This window comes from Artemia sp. Qi Xiang Cuo, chromosome 9 (genome assembly GCF_049724085.1).
Source record: "Artemia sp. Qi Xiang Cuo chromosome 9, ASM4972408v1, whole genome shotgun sequence".
Lineage (NCBI taxonomy): Eukaryota > Metazoa > Arthropoda > Branchiopoda > Anostraca > Artemiidae > Artemia > Artemia sp. Qi Xiang Cuo.
In genome coordinates, this window is record NC_142802.1 from 75377014 (window position 1) to 75394872 (window position 17859).

The window sequence follows — 17859 nt, forward strand, 5'->3', positions numbered from 1 at the left end:
GGGATCATTCGATTGGAAATCGAAAGGCCTAGTGCCCTTTTTAATAGTCGAAAGTGATTGGAAGGCTTGACATTTTTATAGTAAAGATCGATGTGGGTATAATGTATTATTTTGTTGTTGGTGTTGTTGTTTAGACCAGGGCACTTTGTATCGAAGCAGTTGTCGTAGGAACTTCTAAAGGGGCTCATTTGATTGAAAATAGAAAGGACTGATGCCCTATTTAATAGTCGAAAGTGATTGGAGGGATACTAATACCCCTCTCACGCCCACCCACCCATTTGCCTTTATGTTTAAAAACTAAATTTTGCCTTAAGATTAAATCAAAATACACTGTGTTAATGCTAATTCCCAATAAGTCATATCAGCAGTATCCCAAGAACGACTGAGGGTATTATGTTTAAACTTTCGGGGCTACTTCTGCTCTTAAAATTTAACTAAATCAAAATAGCGTAAGTGTATCCTGTCTATCAAAGAAAGTAAACAGATTTTTTTGGCGAATGGTATGAAGTTTTCCATTTCAGGTCAACTAGAGGAGGTGTGAAACTAAATTAAATACTACTATTTATGTCTAGATTTTTTAAAGGGTGTATGTTGTTAAAAATTGCTAAAAAATTTTCTCCAGTCTACAAATAGCAGGCCAAACTATAAATTCTTAAAAAAACGGAAAGATTTAAAGTATTATTTTCTTTTTCCCTGAAAAGACTATGTGAATATAAAACAAACAGAAATTATTAAAAAAAAACTTTTTCCACAAAATATTTTTTTCAAAGAAAACTAAAGAACTCCATTAAACAAAAAAATAAGCAAAATCAAAATCAAATAATTTACCAAGCGTAAAACTACCACAAACCAGCATTGATAAATAAATGAAACCCAAAATGAACAGAAATTACAATAAATTACCGAGTCAAACTCAAAACGAGGAGAAATTAACGCAAGTTGGGCTCAAAACCCATATGCCTTCCCAAGGCCATAACATAATTTGCACTTTATTGAAAAAGATACAAATGAATTTGCATTGTCAGTTTAATATACATATACTGATATTTAGTACTCAAAATGTTAATATTATTTGATTTATTAAAGTTAGAAAAGTAAAAACATATATATTTTTACAGTAAAATGCAAATTATGTTCTGGCCTTGGGAAGGGATAGGGGTTTTGAGCCCAACTTATGTTAATTACTGCTGGTTTTGAGTTTGACTCGGTAATTTATTGTAATTTCTGTTCGTTTTGGGTTTCATGTATTTATCGTTGTGATTTGTGGTAATTTCACGTTTGGTAGATTATTTGATTTTGTTTTTGCTCATTTTTTTGCTTAATGGAACTCTTTACTTTTCTCTGAAAAACTTATTTTGTGGAATTTTTTTTTTTAATGAATAAACCAAAAGAATTAAAGTACATACTAGTTTAATATGTTGTAAATATCTTATGACCTCCCCACTCTTTCAGTATTGGTCCTAAAAATGTTGGATTTTTCTTGGTTGGAAGAAAGAAAGCACACGATATAAAAATGTCTTTCTTATAAATATTTTTATTTCTTTCTTTCAAGAAAAAAGAGAACCTGAGTTACACTTCACTGAAACCTAGATTACGACTATTTCTTAATTAGGAATTGATTCTTCTTAACGCTTTGGAAAACAGGTTTGATTTTCTTGTTTTAGCCCATAGTGAAAACTTTCGTATAAATTCCTTGGGAAAGTTGATTCCTGTTTCTTGAAGAAATTGGTGACTATCCAGCTATTTGTCCTAGTTCATGTCTGAAAATATCAATTTTTAAAAGTTGTGGAGAAAATTAGCCCGATTCTTGTCAATCGAGCTGCTGATTCGTAAAACAAGGAAATTTAGTAAAGCAAAAGTTAGCAAAAAACATTTGGTTTTTTTAGAAGAACTTTCTAAGGATGCTTTTACGGTTTTATGTTCTTATTTGAATAAAGATATATCAAACAAAAATCTGGATGAAAAATATGGTTCAATCCACGTTATAAGGATAAAGGATGACAGATTGCCAAAGATTCTGTTTTTGGCCATCCATCTTGGGCCGAAAGTAGTGTGTATGTACGCACTTTCAAGCGTACATTCAAGCGTACATTCAAGCGTACATTCACGCCTACATGAATATGGTCAAAAGTATAGGCACTTTCAAGCGTACATTCAAGCGTACATTCACGCCTACATGAATATGGTCAAAAGTATAGGCACTTTCAAGCACACATTCAAGCGTACATTCACGCCTAATCTAGATGCTGATTTCAAGCGTACATTCAGGCCTAATCTAGGTACTGATTTCAAGCGTACATTCGTATTTGAAATCAGCGTATAAAGCCAATCATTTTCATTTATCTATAATTATTAAAATTCTGTTTTTAGAGTTATGGTTACTTTCGGACGAGTTGCACTTTACTTTCACCTTGTTTCCCAAAAAACTGTCTAAAATTAGGGGTTTTTTATTAGTTGTTTTCTTTTTTGCTTTATTGTTCGACTTGATAGGAATTCTGAAACAGGATGGTCGTTGAAATTTCTTAATAACTAAAGATTTTGTTTTTCTTCTAAAGGGCTTAATATTCTCAAGGTCTAAGCTTTTGGCGGATAAAATTAAAACTAAAGAAAATTATGTATTTGCAATCAATGTATAAAGCCAATCATTTTATGTATCTATAATTATTATAATTCTGTTTTTACAGTTATGGTTACTTTCGGACGAGTTGCACTTTACTTTCACCTTGTTTTCCAAAAACTGTTTAAAATTAGGGGTTTTTTTTAGTTGTTTTCGTTTTTGCTTTATTGTACGACTTGATAGGAATTCTGAAACAGGATGGTCGTTGAAATTTCTTAATGACTAAAGATTTTGTTTTTCTTCTAAAAGGCTTAATATTCTCAAGGTTTTAGAGTTTACGGTCAAAATCCCTTAGTAGCTTAGATTTGTTGCTAGCAACTCGCCCCCCACTATCACACTATAAGTACTCTAAGACACCCTTCTGCCATCAACCCACCCCCCCCCCCCAAAAAAAAATATTTTTTCAGAGATTTCTTGTTAAAATTTTTTATTTCAAGTCATTCACAAGGGTTTTCCGCTAGCAACTCGGCCCACAGTACAGCACTATAAGTACTCTAAGACACCCTTCTGCCAATCAACCCATTTCCCCAAAAACACTTTTCAGCCATTTCTCGTTAAAAATTTTATTTTCAAGTCATCCATTCGGGTTTTTCGCTAGGAAGTCGGCCCACAGTACAGCACAATAAGTACTCTAAGACACCCTTCTGCCATCAACCCATCCCCCCCAAAAAAAATATTTTTTCAGAGATTTCTTGTTAAAAAATATTATTTCAAGTCATCCACACGGGTTTCCCACTAGCAACTCGGCCCGCAGTACAGCACTATAAGTACTCTAAGACACCCTTCTGCCAATCAACCCATCTCCCCCAAAACACTTTACAGTCATTTCTCGTTAAAAATTTTATTTTCAAGTCATTCACTCGGGTTTTTCGCTAGCAATTCAACCCACACTACAGCACTATAAGTACTCTAAGACACCCTTCTGCCAATCAACCCATCTCCCCCAAAAGACTTTTCAGTCATTTTTCGTTAAAAATTTTATTTTCAAGTCATCCACACGGGTTTTCCACTAGCAGCTCGGCCCACAGTACAGCACTATAAGTACTCAAAGACACCCTTCTGTCAATCAACCCATCTCCCCCAAAACACTTTTCAGCCATTTCTCGTTAAAATTTTAATTTTTAAGTCATCCACACGGGTTATCCGCTAGCAACTCGGCCCACAATACAACAATATAAGTACTCTAAGACACCCTTCTGCCAATCAACCCATCTCCCCCAAACCTCTTTTCAGCAATCTCCCATTAAAAATATAATTTTCAAGTCATCCACTCGGGTTTTTCGCTAGGAATTTGGCCCACAGTACAGCACTATAAGTACTCTAAGACACCCTTCTGCCATCACCCCACCACTTGTGCATTATACAGAACAAATCGAAGAAGTAAAGCTATCCGTTATTAAAATTCTTTTCTTGCCAATTACATATCTCTTAGTATCAACTTTTTAGTATAGTATAACGTTAAGCTCTATTTTAAATTGACCACACTCTTCAAACACCACTAATGTATTATACAGTACACATCGAAGAAGTAAAGCTATCCGTTATTAAAATTCTTTTCTTGCCATCTACATCTCTCTTAGTATCAACTTTTTAGTATAGTATAGCGTTAAACTCTATTCTAAATTGACAACACTGTTCAAACACCACTTGTGTATTATACAGTACACATTGAAGAAGTAAAGCTATCCGTTATTAAAATTCCTTTCTTGCCATCTACATCTCTCTTAGTATCAACTTTTTAGCAAAGTATAACATTAAACTCTATTTTAAATTGACAAAACTGTTCAAACACCACTTGTGTATTATACAGTACACATCGAAGAAGTAAAGCTATCCGTTAATAAAATTCTTTTATTGCCATCTACATCTCTCTTAGTATAAACTTTTTAGTATAGTATAACGTTAAACTCTATTTTAAATTGACAACACTGTTCAAATACCACTTGTGTATTATACAGTACACATCGAAGAAGTAAAGCTAAGTCAAGTCATAAGACCACCCCTTTTTTTCTCCACCTTCATGCGATCCAATTTGCGAATGTAATCTAGCTCTATTTTTTTCCTATTATTCAAATAAGATCGTTCGTACAGTCCAATTCGCGAATCCCTTATCCCTTTTTGCAAATATCAATCAAACAATTCTGATTGTAGCATCCATGCACTTTTCAGACATTTCTCGTTAAAAATTTTATTCTCAAGTCATCCACACCATAGAGCTACGATCGCAATGAATGGTACTTGTTATCAGAAAAAATGTCAATTGCCAAAAAAAAAGAAAAACACAACAAACAACCATACTCTCAAAACGTGTTTGTCAGCTTTTTTAAAATGTCCATGTCAAACTTTAGTGTCTTAGGCGTGGGTTTTCTTGTCCCTTTCCTTGTCCCTTTCATATTGTATACGCTATTACTACTAGCAGAAGAGTTCAAAGTGGACATTTTTGTTATTTTCTGAAGGTAAAACAACTTGCTATTGGTTTTAAACTTGCCATTTAAATACCAACCATCCCTTGAAAATTTTTAAAAATTTATATGAAGCCTCGAAAGGATGCAATCATGGAAGATACAACCCACGCAATATTGAGGCCACAGAGGACTGCAACCTTCTGGCTTCAATCTTCAATGGTTACAGTCTTTCCACTACAGTCTTTCAGTCTCGATGTAATTATTACAATCTTCCTTGCTACAAGCTTGTTCAGTTGCAACCTTTCTGGATGCCATTACTCCGATTTAGTCTTCCTTTTGTATAAAAATTCGTGTCACCAGGATTTATATATATCCCAAGTGTGCGAACCATGGCATTAAATATTATCATGTGGCATTTTTTTTCATGTGGCCATATTATCATGTGGCATTAAATATTATCATGTGGCAAAATTGGGCCAAAATTTTTGGCCCAATTTTGGGCCAAAATTGGAGGAAAGGAGTCGAGAATTTACAATATTTTTGAATTGCAAATATTAATTGAGACTGCTACTTTTGTAACCCACGTCTGTTTGGACTCATGGTTCTACTATTTACAGCTGAGAATAAGAAGTTTTGAGGCGACATTAACCCAAAAATTTGAACATCCAGAAATACAGACATATTTCCGAGGCCAAAGAGCTAGCACCGGAAATTATAAAATTCGGATCGAAGATTGCGGGGATTATCCATGAATATCTTTAAATGTTTTACCGTAAATGTTTGAAAAAAGCCAAGATTCCAAGAACAGTGACTGAGAACCCAGTAAAAACAAAATCACATAGTTACAAAAAAAAGTTTTGCCAATAAATACAAATGGAGCCGGGAATGCAGGATTTTTTTTCGGAGAATTTTTGTAAAATCTCACCTAAAATGCACAGAAAGAGCCGAAAGATTGCGATGAAAGAGGTTGAGACTCCCAGTCAACCCTTTACTTGAAAACACGGTCCAAAAGCATAAATGAAATGTATTCTAAACAAAATTTCGTTAAATCTTCAACTATAGGAAGTGTGGAGTTTAGAAAACTCTTGCATAGGGATTTTTTTGTGCACACCCATTTCACTTACAACAAACATTAGACTCTTGTCAGAGCCTTAAATAGCCATTGGTTCATATCTTCGTTTTTGGTTCAAATAATTTGTGTAAATATAAGTAAAAACTGTCATAAAGTAGAAGGAAACCCTCCTTTCTTCATAATAAACATATGTCACTGTCTTCTATGAGACTTATTGTCTTCTGTCAAAACTTCGCCTTTAACTCACTTTTGAGAATATTTTTCATGGCTGGCATGTATTTTTCATTTCGCTAATCCATGGATTAGCGAAATGTTTTCGGTTATTTAACCTATAAAAATGGTTTGACTCCTATCCTAGGCTATGATAATCATTTTTGGAGCCACAGAGCCAAATCAGAAGATTTGCTACTGAGTATGATTTTGAGAGAGCTAATACAAGGTTCATGAAGATAAAAGTTCCAAAAATTATTAAAGATAAGAAGCAACAGACGGATCACGTTTTCGGTGATACTGAAAAACGACAGAATCCACCAGAGGGGCCTAAAGTCAACGGCATTCAATCTGAGGACGAAGAGATTAATCAGCTAGCTAAAATTATCGATAAAATGACAGCAAAGAAAGTTTTATTTTGATAGAATCAGCTTTGAAGGGTATGAAAGACGAGAAAGAAAGGATTAGTATAATGATACTGCTATTAATAAAAAAAAATTTTGATGTCAGGGCTCCAAGTGATTTCCAAAGAGGGCCCAATTTTGCCAACTATTACAATCGAGGCCAAAAAATCGACTATTCTAAGGAGGAAGAAGAAGCTATTCTGGATAAAGAAGAGGAGAAAATTTTGGATCCAGAGAAGGCATTTTCCTGGTGCTAAATTTCGTCGTAGAACCACTATCAGCTTCCGCACAATGGAAAGTGGACATTAGAGACCTTTTCTTTGGAGCAGTGACAGGCACTGGAGTATATCAAAGATGGAAAATGTTTTGTGGATGTCTTAAAGATCATAAGACTGGAACTTCCTGACAAACTAAATTCTTGGGATTGTCCAAAGTGTTTGTCATTTTTTAAGATTAAAGTTGACTTTTCTAGGGTAAGCAGAGTAAAATTGACCAAACTAGAAATCCCCTTATTGTCAATCAAAGAAAGTTTTAATTGCTACCCATTTTTTTTTCAAGTAAAAAAAAATTTTCCAAGTCAGTATTGATTATAGAAGCTATTTTAGTGATTAAACAGTTATTCGAAAAAAAAAATTACTTTTGGAGTTCGACTAACTTGTAGAAACAGAATTGAAAACAAATAAATTAAATGGGATAAACGTTCTTGAGGAATTTTCTAGGGTAGAATACTTCTCCTCTCCTAGCTACAGAAACAGAGATATAGTACATATTTTTACACGGCCAATTTTCAATTTTTAAGATTGCACTTTGGATTAAGAATGGAGGAAAGATTTCTTTCTCATTTTTTATTTATTTATTTTTTTTTAATTTGTTGGAAAATTGTCACCGCGAATTTCAAGAATTGTCACTGATAACACGCGAAATTGAGCTAAAATTGCAAGAAAAGCTAAAGATATGCCCAGTAAAAAGACAAAACACTATCAAATATACGCATAAACAAAGTTGTGACTAGGATTACGAAAATGGGGCCGAGAATGCAAGAATTGTCAGTCAGCATTGAAAATTCCAAGAAACAACGTTGAGTATTTAACAGAATAGAGACTTTGACCTATAAACCTCATAATTGTTAATTCCTCCTCCCCCGAAAAAATATTGGAATTAAGGATCCACAGAGAAATCTGGGTGACAAAGCAGCAGTTTCGGATACATCTTTTGAAATCCCGGTGACATTTTGTATGCTCTTAACTCCTCTTTGTTCAATTTTGACCCAAAACGCATGCCATATTAGCAAGAGATGGGCTAAAGCTTATGTTGGGAAGGAATGGAGTTAAACTGGTAATTAAAAAAAATCCCTAGTTGATTTGTGCTGGTTGTCAGTTATAAGAATTCATGTAGATATATCAAAACTCTTAAGATTGCGCTAGTTTTTTTCCTTCCCCCTCCATTTAAAGTGTAAATAAATGCCCAATCCTTCTCGAATCAAGATATGAAGGAACAACAAAGGGAAACAATTGCTCGGGGTCCAGAAAACTCCTTAGAAGAATGAAGATGCCAGAAGTGGCAGTGTTGATGACAATGATTATAATGATGTTCCTAGGAGTAGTGTTGGTTGTTCTAAAATCCAAAACATAATTAATTGAATTTATAAAAATTGCGGCCCATAGTGCCAGAACACATTCCAACTAGCCACGGCTTCTAGGAGTTCTTCCCGAACTGATATTACAATGGAATTTCACTGTGCCTTGTCAGTCCTTCATTTGGATCTTTGAAAGATTAAAGCATTTTCAAAACAAGAAAATAATTGTTAGAAGTTCACGCCGTAGCTTTCACATGGCTCTTTGTCATAAATATTCATAAAGAACATTTATTATTAAGCAGAGATTGAGGAGATGCTACTGGTTGCTAGGTTATCTGAAGTTTCTCAGTAATCTCTGAAATGTGCCAGCTAAATTGCTTTTGGACCGTTCTTATGCTTGTTAAGAGAATAATAAAAGATACAATTCGTAATAATATTTCTTAGAATAAATAAAGATTAGTATGATTGTGCTACTTAATCAAAGCTTCGGAAAAAAACATGAACAAAAGCAATAAAATTAATTTTCTTTTGAGGGTATCTTTTCAGATTTTTGTATATTTATCTTACTAGCTTTAAAATTTTCATACGGACAAGCCTTTCTGTAATAAGCTTTCCATGAAATGAAGTAGCCATGGAAGGTTTTATTTCTTGTTTTATACTTAGTCAAAAAATTGTGTTTGATAAATGTATATCCAACGAGTTGGTTATCTCCTTGGCCAAAAGCACTTACTTTAAAAAAAACCTTTTAAGCATTTGGTGAGTTAAAAAACAAGCTGTAGACGTGATTTATGTAAATTCTCTGCTTTTGTCCTTTTTTAGTATAATTTGGACTCCCCTGAGCTCACTTTAATCAAGTCCATTGAGCAAATAGTTGAGAGAATAAAAAAAAGAAAATTAGTCACTCATTTTATAAGGACTTATTACGATTTGCTTATGCGCATGAGTAGACTAGTAAAATGTGGTCATAAGAAATCAGCATTTATTTCTTCAAGTTGCTATCAAAAGATTTTTGACATTTGACGACCAGAAAGAGTTTTCTAAATCTTAGGAGAAATTCTTATTCTTAGAATTGGAAACTACCATAAAGAAGAGTAGGGATAACGCCCACTGTGCCTTCTGAGGACGAAGAACATAATTTGCATTTTATTGAAAACAGACTTAATCTCGAGCTATGTTATTTTAATTATCACAACACCAATAAAAAAATTTAAAATAAAAAAGCACCTTTTTTAAGAAAAAAACAGGTGAATGTGTTCTGACAGTTTAACGTATATGCTGATATTCATACCTGAAAGTTTTAATAGTTTTGATTCATTAAAGTTAAAAAGAGAAAACGCTTAAAATGTGTTTTTTTCAGTAAAATACAAATAATGTTCTGGTCCTTAGAGGGTTAGGGGGTATCATTCCTACTTTGTTCATTTTCTGCTTATTTTTAGTTTGACTAGATTATCTATTGTAACTTCCATTCGTTTTGGGTTTCCCTTATTTATTTATGGATCTTTAGGGTAGTTTTACGCTTGAAAAATTATTTGACTTCATTTCTACTCATCTTTGGTTTAATTTAGCTTTTTATTTTTCTTTGAAAAACTTCTTTTGTGGAAAATATTTTTTTAATCAAACAGTTCGTGGTAACGAACTGTAAGTAAGGAGCGACCCGGCTCAATGATACCCGAAAGTCTAAAAAACGGAATTTTGACACCAATAGATACAACAAAACAATCAGATTTTAATTGTGATTTGAAATATATAAGTTTCATAAAGTTTAATCATACCCATCAAAAGTTACGCGCCAGAGAAAATTTGGCTTATTTTCGAAAATAAGAAGAAAGACCCCCTAAAAGTTATAGAACCTTAATGAAAATCACACCATCATATTCAGCGTATCAGAGAACCCTGCTGTAGAGGTTTCAAGCTTTTATCTACAAAAATGTGGAGTTTTTTCTTTTTTGCAGAAGAAAGATCACGGATGCGTGTTAATTTTTTTTTTGTTTTATTTTTCTTTTTCCCAGGGGTAATCGTATTGACCCAGTGGTCCTAGAATATCTTGAGAGGGCTCATTCGAAAGGAAATTAAAAGTTCTAGTGCCCTTTTTAAGTGACCAAAAAAATTGGAGGGCAACTTGACTCCTCCCACGCTCATTTTTTTCCCCAAGTCACCCAATCAAAATTTTGAGATAGCCATTTTGTTCAGCATAGTCGAAAATCTAATTAATATGTCTTTGAGGATGACTTAATTCCCCACTGTTCCCGGGGGAAGGGCTGCAAGTTATAAACTTTGCCCATTGTTTACATATAGTGTTGGTTATTGGCAAGTATACAGGCGTTTTCAGGGGAATTTTTTTTTGGTTGGGGGTCGGGGTTAGAGTAGGGGTTACGTAGGAGAATATTTCCTTGGAGGAAGGGACAGTTATATGAAGGGGGCACCAGAGTTTCTAGAATTGTTTAAAAAACGAAAAGAAACAAAATAAAAAAAACAAGTTTTTTTCAACCGAAAACGAGGAGCAATATTAAAGCTTAAAACGAACAGAAATAATTACATATATGAGGGGGTTCCCCCCCTAGTCAATACCTCGCTCTTTACGCTAAAGTTTTTTTAGTACTTTCAAAAGAGTCATCTATTCTAATTAACCGGCCTTTGTGATTCAGGGGTTTGTGATTCGGACAGAATTCGAACTTTAGCGTAAAGAGCGAGGTATTGGGAGCTAGGGAGCGAACTCCCTAATATACGTAATAAAAACATACGAATATAAAAATTCGTTACGTATGTTAATTCGTAAGTTACGTCAGAACAAAATTTCGAGAAAGCCAATTAGCCAAAAAAGGAAAATTAATATGCGAATTTCGTTTTAATTATTCATTTACGGTGAGCCAAAATCAAAGCTGCATTAATTCAAAAACGATCAGAAATTAATTTTAAAAAAGCAAGTTTTTTTAACTGAAATTAAGGAGTGACATTAAAACTTAAAACGAACAGAAATTATTCCGTATAAGAAAGGGGCTTTCCCCTCCTCAACACCTCGCTATTTACGCTAAAGTTTAACTTGTCTCACAACTTTATTTTTTAAAACAATAAAAACTTTAGCGTAAAGAGTGGGGTATTGAGGACGGGAAAGCCCCTTTCATATACAGAATAATTTCTGTTCGTTTTAAGTTTTAATGTCGCTCCTTACTTTCAGTTAAAAAAAACTTGTTTTTTTTAAGTTAATTACTATTATTAAAATTACTGCTATTATTATGACTCTTATCACTACTAAGGTTAAGTATATGCAGGTGAAAATTTCAGGGGGTATTGAGGGGAAAGTTGTACTAAATCAAATCCCGCTCTTATCATACAGGTTGCCAAAAGGACGCGTCTCAGGAATTGCCAAGGGTATTAAGTTGGAACTTCCAGGGAATTAGGAGGGGGACGATTAACTGACAGAAAAAGGCAAATTTTTACTACTAAAATTGATATTTCTATTGGGACTACTACTAAGGATAGGGGTATTAAGGTGAAAATTTCAGCAAAGGTTGAGGGAGAAGTTTAATTGAATCAAAACATACTGTTTGCATGCAGACTGTCAAAAGTGCATATGAGCAATAACTTAGAAACAACTGGGATTATGAAATTGAAACTTGCAGGGCTTGTTTTGGGGGATTTTGAACTATGCAATAGGCAAATATTTGTATGGTACTTCTAATACTTCTACTACTACTACTAATACTGCATCTACTAATTCTGCTGCTACTACTACTGTTACTACTTTTGTTACTGCTAGTAATACTACTGCTACTGCTAAAGCTAAGGATAATAAGGTAAACATTTTAAAAGTGTTGAGAGAATGTTGAAGTAAATTAAAACACACTATGTGCATGCAGGTTGTCAAAAATACTTATCAGCAATGTCCCAAGAACTTTTACTTCCCAGGAAGTATATTAAGTTGAAATTTTCTGCGTGTGTTGATGGAAATGTTATAAGAAAAAGGTGCTATGTGTATACTCCTACTAATACTATCACTATTAATATAACTATTACTACTACTGAAGCGAAGGGTATTAAAGTGAAGCTTTCAGGGAATGTTTAGGGGTATGTTGAATTACATCAAAACAAACTATGAGCATGAAGATTGTCAAAAGGGTGTACCAGCAATATCTCAGGAAGGGTTCGGATTTTGAACTAACCAAAGTATACTATGCGCATACTACTACTACTAATACTACTATTGCGATTAGTACTATTAGTGAGGCTAATAGTATGAAGAAAAACTTTTAGAGAAGTTTTAGGGAGAGTTTCAACTAAAACAAACCACAATGTATTCATGCGCGTTGTTAAAAATGTATTTAAGCAATATCTTATGGATGACTTTCAGGACATGTCGAACAGGATTTTGAGCTAGCCAAAAGGCACTATGTACATGTCACCATTATAGCTAATTTTACTACTGCTATGACTAATACTTCTACTGAGGCTAGTGGTATTGAGGTGAAACTTTCAGGGAATATTTAGGGGATAGGGAACTAAATTAAAACCCACTATGTGAATTCAGGTTGCCAAAAGTGTGTATGAACAATTTCTCAAGAACAGGTTAGGGTATTAAGTTAAAACTTTTAGGACATGCTGAGAGGGATTTTGAAAGGCACTCTGTACTTTCTGCTAGTACCGTTACTATTACTGCTTCTGCTACTACTGCGAATACTGCTACGGCTACTATTGCTAAGGCTGTTACTGGTGAGGCTAAGGGTATGAAGGTGAAAGTTTTAAACAATGTTTAGGAGGAGTTTGAAGTCAATCAAAACACACTCTGTGCATCAGGTTGTCAAAAGGGCGTATTAGCAATATCGCAGGAATGATCTGGAGTTTTAAGTTTAAACTTTCCGGTCTTTCCTGTTAAGACGGATTTCAAACTAACCAGAAGGCACTATATGCATATTCCTGCTACTGCCATTATTGTTACTACAGCTGGTAATTCTACTATAACTACTACTACTACTACTACTACTATATTACGTCTTCTACGACTACTACTACTAAGACGGCAAGTATTATTGAAGCTAAGGGTATTACGGCGAAACTGTCAGAGAGTGTCAAGTTGGATATTCAACTAAACCAAAACACACTATTTGGAGGCATGTTATTGAACAGGCATAACAGGTATATGCCAGGAACAGCTTAGAGTATTAAGTTGAAACTTTCACTGCATGAAGAGGGAGATGTTCAACCAATCATAAAATAAAACCAACTGTGCCAGAAGTACTATATGCATACTGCTACTGTTACAACTTCTACTGCTATTACTAATGCTGCTGCTAAGGCTAAGGGTATTAAGGAGCCATTTCAGGGAATTTCGAGGGGTATGTTGAGTTACGTTGAAACACGCATTGTGTATGTAGGCGGTCAATAGGATGCTCTGGCAGTATCTCAACAATGGCTCAAAATAATAGGCTGAAACTTCCAGAGCATGTTGAGTGGTATTCTGAACTAATAAATGTGCATTATACGCATGCTTACTAGAAGTAGCAGTACTACTTCTGCTACAACTATTAATACTACTATTACTTAGGCTAATGGTACTAATGTGGACCATTAAGGGTCCGTTGATTTTTTAATTAAAATCAACTTACCATCAAGCCATTGGCCAATGGGAGACAAAGCCAAGGCAGATAGTCTGAGTGAGAGGCAAAGCTGGCATAAGCCTTTTTCAGGATTGTGTAAAAATGATGTAATTTTTACTTATGTAAAAATGGGGACTGATTTTGCTTGGACTCACAGGCGACCAAGTGACCTAATCCTAATGGGCTTGCCCACTTAGAGTCTCAGATGGACTACCGCAGGCGAACGGGGGAACGGGAAGACCAATAGTTTTCCAAGTATTTTGGTAAACGGCACGAGCAAACGGCGGGAGTAGCTACGACTCCCAAATTGGACAAATACTTGCGTATTAGCTTTTGGAGAGGCACACCCGCTTAGAGATTTGGTCAATTCTAAGATTGACCAAATCTTAGAATTGATAAATGACCGTTAAGTCGCCTGGAATCGTTGGCAAAAAATTGTCCAGGCAAAGCCTAGCGGGGCCCACCCGCCTGCCTAGAGGGTCAGGGCAGGTTTAGCACCCAATTCATAAGCTCAGACAGTTGCGCTAACAAAAAATAAATTAAATATTGGGTTGACCAAAAAGTCGCTTCAACTCACAAACCAACAAGCATTCATAGCCCAATAGGGGGGGGGGGGGGAGGGTGCCTGCCCAGAGTTTCAGGTGGTTAAACCAATGTACAAGGTCAGACAGTTGAGTTAACAAAAAATTAATTAAATATTGGTTAACCGACAAGTCGCTTGGAATTGCAAGGCAAATAAGCGTCCAAAACCTAATAGGGCCCATCTGCCTAGAGTGTCAGGCCTAGATGTTGGGCTAAACCAACACATTATATGTATGCAGGCTATAAAAAGGGCGTATCTGCAATTTTTGAGAAACAGCTCAAGGTATTAAGTTGAAACTATCAGGGCATAAGGAAGGGATGTCGAACTAGACCAAAAAGAAGGAATTTGAATACTTAAAAAAAAACTTTTGGTAGTAAAAAAAACTTTTGGTCATTCCTGATCACAAATTTTAGTTTCAAAACCTTCCATCAGGGGCATTCATGGCTTTAAGTGTCATTAAGTGTCTTTAAGTGTCTATTTTACCTTGTTTCTAAGGGCATACAGTCACATTGATACACATTTAGTATCTATGGGGCAAATAATAGCATTTTTTTTCTATGGGAATACATACTGTTTACCTCATTGTTACATCAATCCTTCTAGGAGGCTTATTGTATCATATATTTATTGAAAGTAACAGAGTTGTAAATATCTCCTGGTGAGAAATTCTAGATACCTCCTTGTTGTGAGTTTTAAGCCACTGCAAGGATCTTGTTTACAAAAATATATCTTAGCCTGTTGTTTACAGGAACATCTAAGGGGTATACTGACGAAATTGTAGAAATTTATAGGTGTTTCTATGGGGTATTTTGAGACATTACTACTACTACTACTAACAACTCATCGCAGCACCAAGCCGCCTGAGGCCAACACAGCTACGCACGCTCCTCCTCCACCACAATCTATTCAAAGCCTCCCTTTTTACACCCGCCCACGAAGTTCCCATTTCCTTTAAATCTTTCTTTATGACGTCCTCCCACCCCAGACGGGGACGACCTGCCTTCCGTTTAGCCCTAGATAGTTGGCCGAAAAGAACAATCTTCGGCAATCTGTCATCCTTCATCCGCACAACATGCCCTAACCACCTCAACCTTTCTTTCATTATAGACCTAGAAAGCGGTATTGAACCACATTTTTCGTATAGCCTATTGTTTGAAATACGGTCAGTCAACCGGGTACCCAGAACAATCCTTAAGCAATTTCTCTGGAAAACATCTAGCAAATCTTCATCCGCTTTTCGGAGCGTCCATGCTTCAGAGCCATATTTGACCACTGTCATCACTGTAGCTTCTAAGATTCTAATCTTGGTTTGCAGACTTATCTTCCTATTCTTCCAGACTTTTTTTGACTGTGAAAAATAACACTGAGCCTTGGCTATTCTATTTTTAACATCTTCACTGCTCCAACCATCTTTACTAATAATACTATAAAGGTAAGTGAATCTGCCAAACTGATCAATCTTTTCATTACCAAACGTCACATTTTCATCTTCACTTATTCATATCCTTAGTGACTTACTCTTCCTAACATTAATTTTCAAACCAATACTAGCACCCTGAACTCGCAAAACCTCTAAAACTTCATTCATTTTGCTCAAACTTTCATCTAGGATGCTTAAATCATCAGCATAATCCAAGTCCAGGAGACTTTTTCCTCCCCATTTGATTCCGTGGTCTCCCATTGCCTTTCCTGTGCTCCTTAAAACAAAGTCCATCAAAATAATCCATATAAAGGTAGATAGAACACAACCCTGCTTAACTCCTGATTTAATACAAAACCAGGTGCTAACCTCATTTCCAACCTTAACCGAGACATTGTATAGGGACATAGTGTGTTTATGTACAGGGACATAGGGAATAGATAGATAGATAGATCGTGTATTTCAAAAAGCCCAAGAGCAAATTACAAACACACATTAACATGAATACATAGCGAAAAATACCTTCTGGTAAAATACCAAAAAAAATAACTTTAATTCCATATAATTAATAATAATTAATTGTAAAAACATTTCCTTCTTTTTAATTCCTTCTCTATGTACGCACCAATACGAAATATTGTGGTTGGATACTACTTTGTAAGATATTTGGAAGCAGCAAAACAATCCCATGTAAGTAATTTTCCCTTAAATCAGAGAGCACCGGGCACTTTCGGAGAAAATGGTCCAAATCTTCGTCCTCATCCCTACAAAGAGGACACACATACTGACCATCAGGATGTACTATCCCTCTGTCGAACACCATTTGTCTGCTCTGGATTGGAAGGCAATTCGCCCTAAGCTGAATCCATCGACATAAAATCATAGCCGGTAAATTGTTCTATCCCCATATAAAGGGGGATAGAACACAACCCTGCTTAACTCCTGATTTAATACAAAACCAGGTGCTAACCTCATTTCCAACCTTAACCGAGACATTGTATAGGGACATAGTGTGTTTATGTACAGGGACATAGGGAATAGATAGATAGATAGATCGTGTATTTCAAAAAGCCCAAGAGCCATATACACACAAAAAATATGAAAATAGAAAAATTACAACAGAGCAAATTACAAACACACATTAACATGAATACATAGCGAAAAATACCTTCTGGTAAAAAATTTTAGACATAGGGAATATACGGACAGGAGGCATTCGAACATAGGGGGGATACTGACAAATTGCATTAATGCATAGGAGGTACACGGACACATTATTTAGGGACATAGGGGATATACGGACACAGCGTGCAGAGACATAGAGGAAATTGTATAGGGAGATAGTGAAATACGGCGACATTGCATTGAGAGACAGCACACTCGGAAATTCAGACAAGGGGACATTCGGACAGTCAGACATTCGAACACTTGGACACACGGAAATTTAGACATTCAGACACTCGGACATTCGGACACTCGCACATTCGGACATTCTGGCACTCGGACATTGAGACACTCGGGCAATCGGACGCTCGGACATTTTGATACTCGCAGATTCAGATGCTCGGACATTCGGCAACTCGTATATTCGGACAATTTTTTTTACATTGAGGGGTAACGGGGGTTAGAAATACGAGGCACAGGTGGACAAATTCTCGCTGTGTATAGAGGAATAACGTGTAATTCGTAACATTTTTCATATTTTTACACTCCGAGTTCATGGTTTCTTATGGCACTAAACGGCATTTTAGAACTAATGTATTAAGAATAGACACATGTTCATGGCATTTTCTCCGACAAACATTTACACGGCAAATTCTAAACTTTGTCTTTCGACGGTAAATTCGTCTGTTTATTCCATACACACATCTTAAAACAGTTAATTAGACCCCAGACTTTTCTAAGACATCAATTCTTCTAGAAAAAATATTTTATTACATTTTTATTGAAACTAACAGAGTTGTAAATATCTCTTGGACAG

The 17859-nt window shown here is 35.4% G+C and overlaps 1 protein-coding gene across 3 annotated transcripts in view; it reads right to left on the reverse strand.

Moving 5' to 3' along the window:
- The window catches only part of nAChRalpha4 (nicotinic acetylcholine receptor alpha4), a 327885-nt gene that overhangs the window by 293198 nt on the left and 16828 nt on the right, over window positions 1–17859 (reverse strand). Inside the window, exon 1 of one of the 3 annotated variants that reach the window (XM_089094870.1) lies at window positions 1407–1536. The exons of the other annotated variants lie outside the window; for them this stretch is intronic. The gene's annotated coding sequence lies outside the window, so the exon portion shown is untranslated. Of the gene's footprint in view, window positions 1–1406; window positions 1537–17859 lie in introns of those variants that run through there. 3 annotated transcript variants of the gene reach the window in all.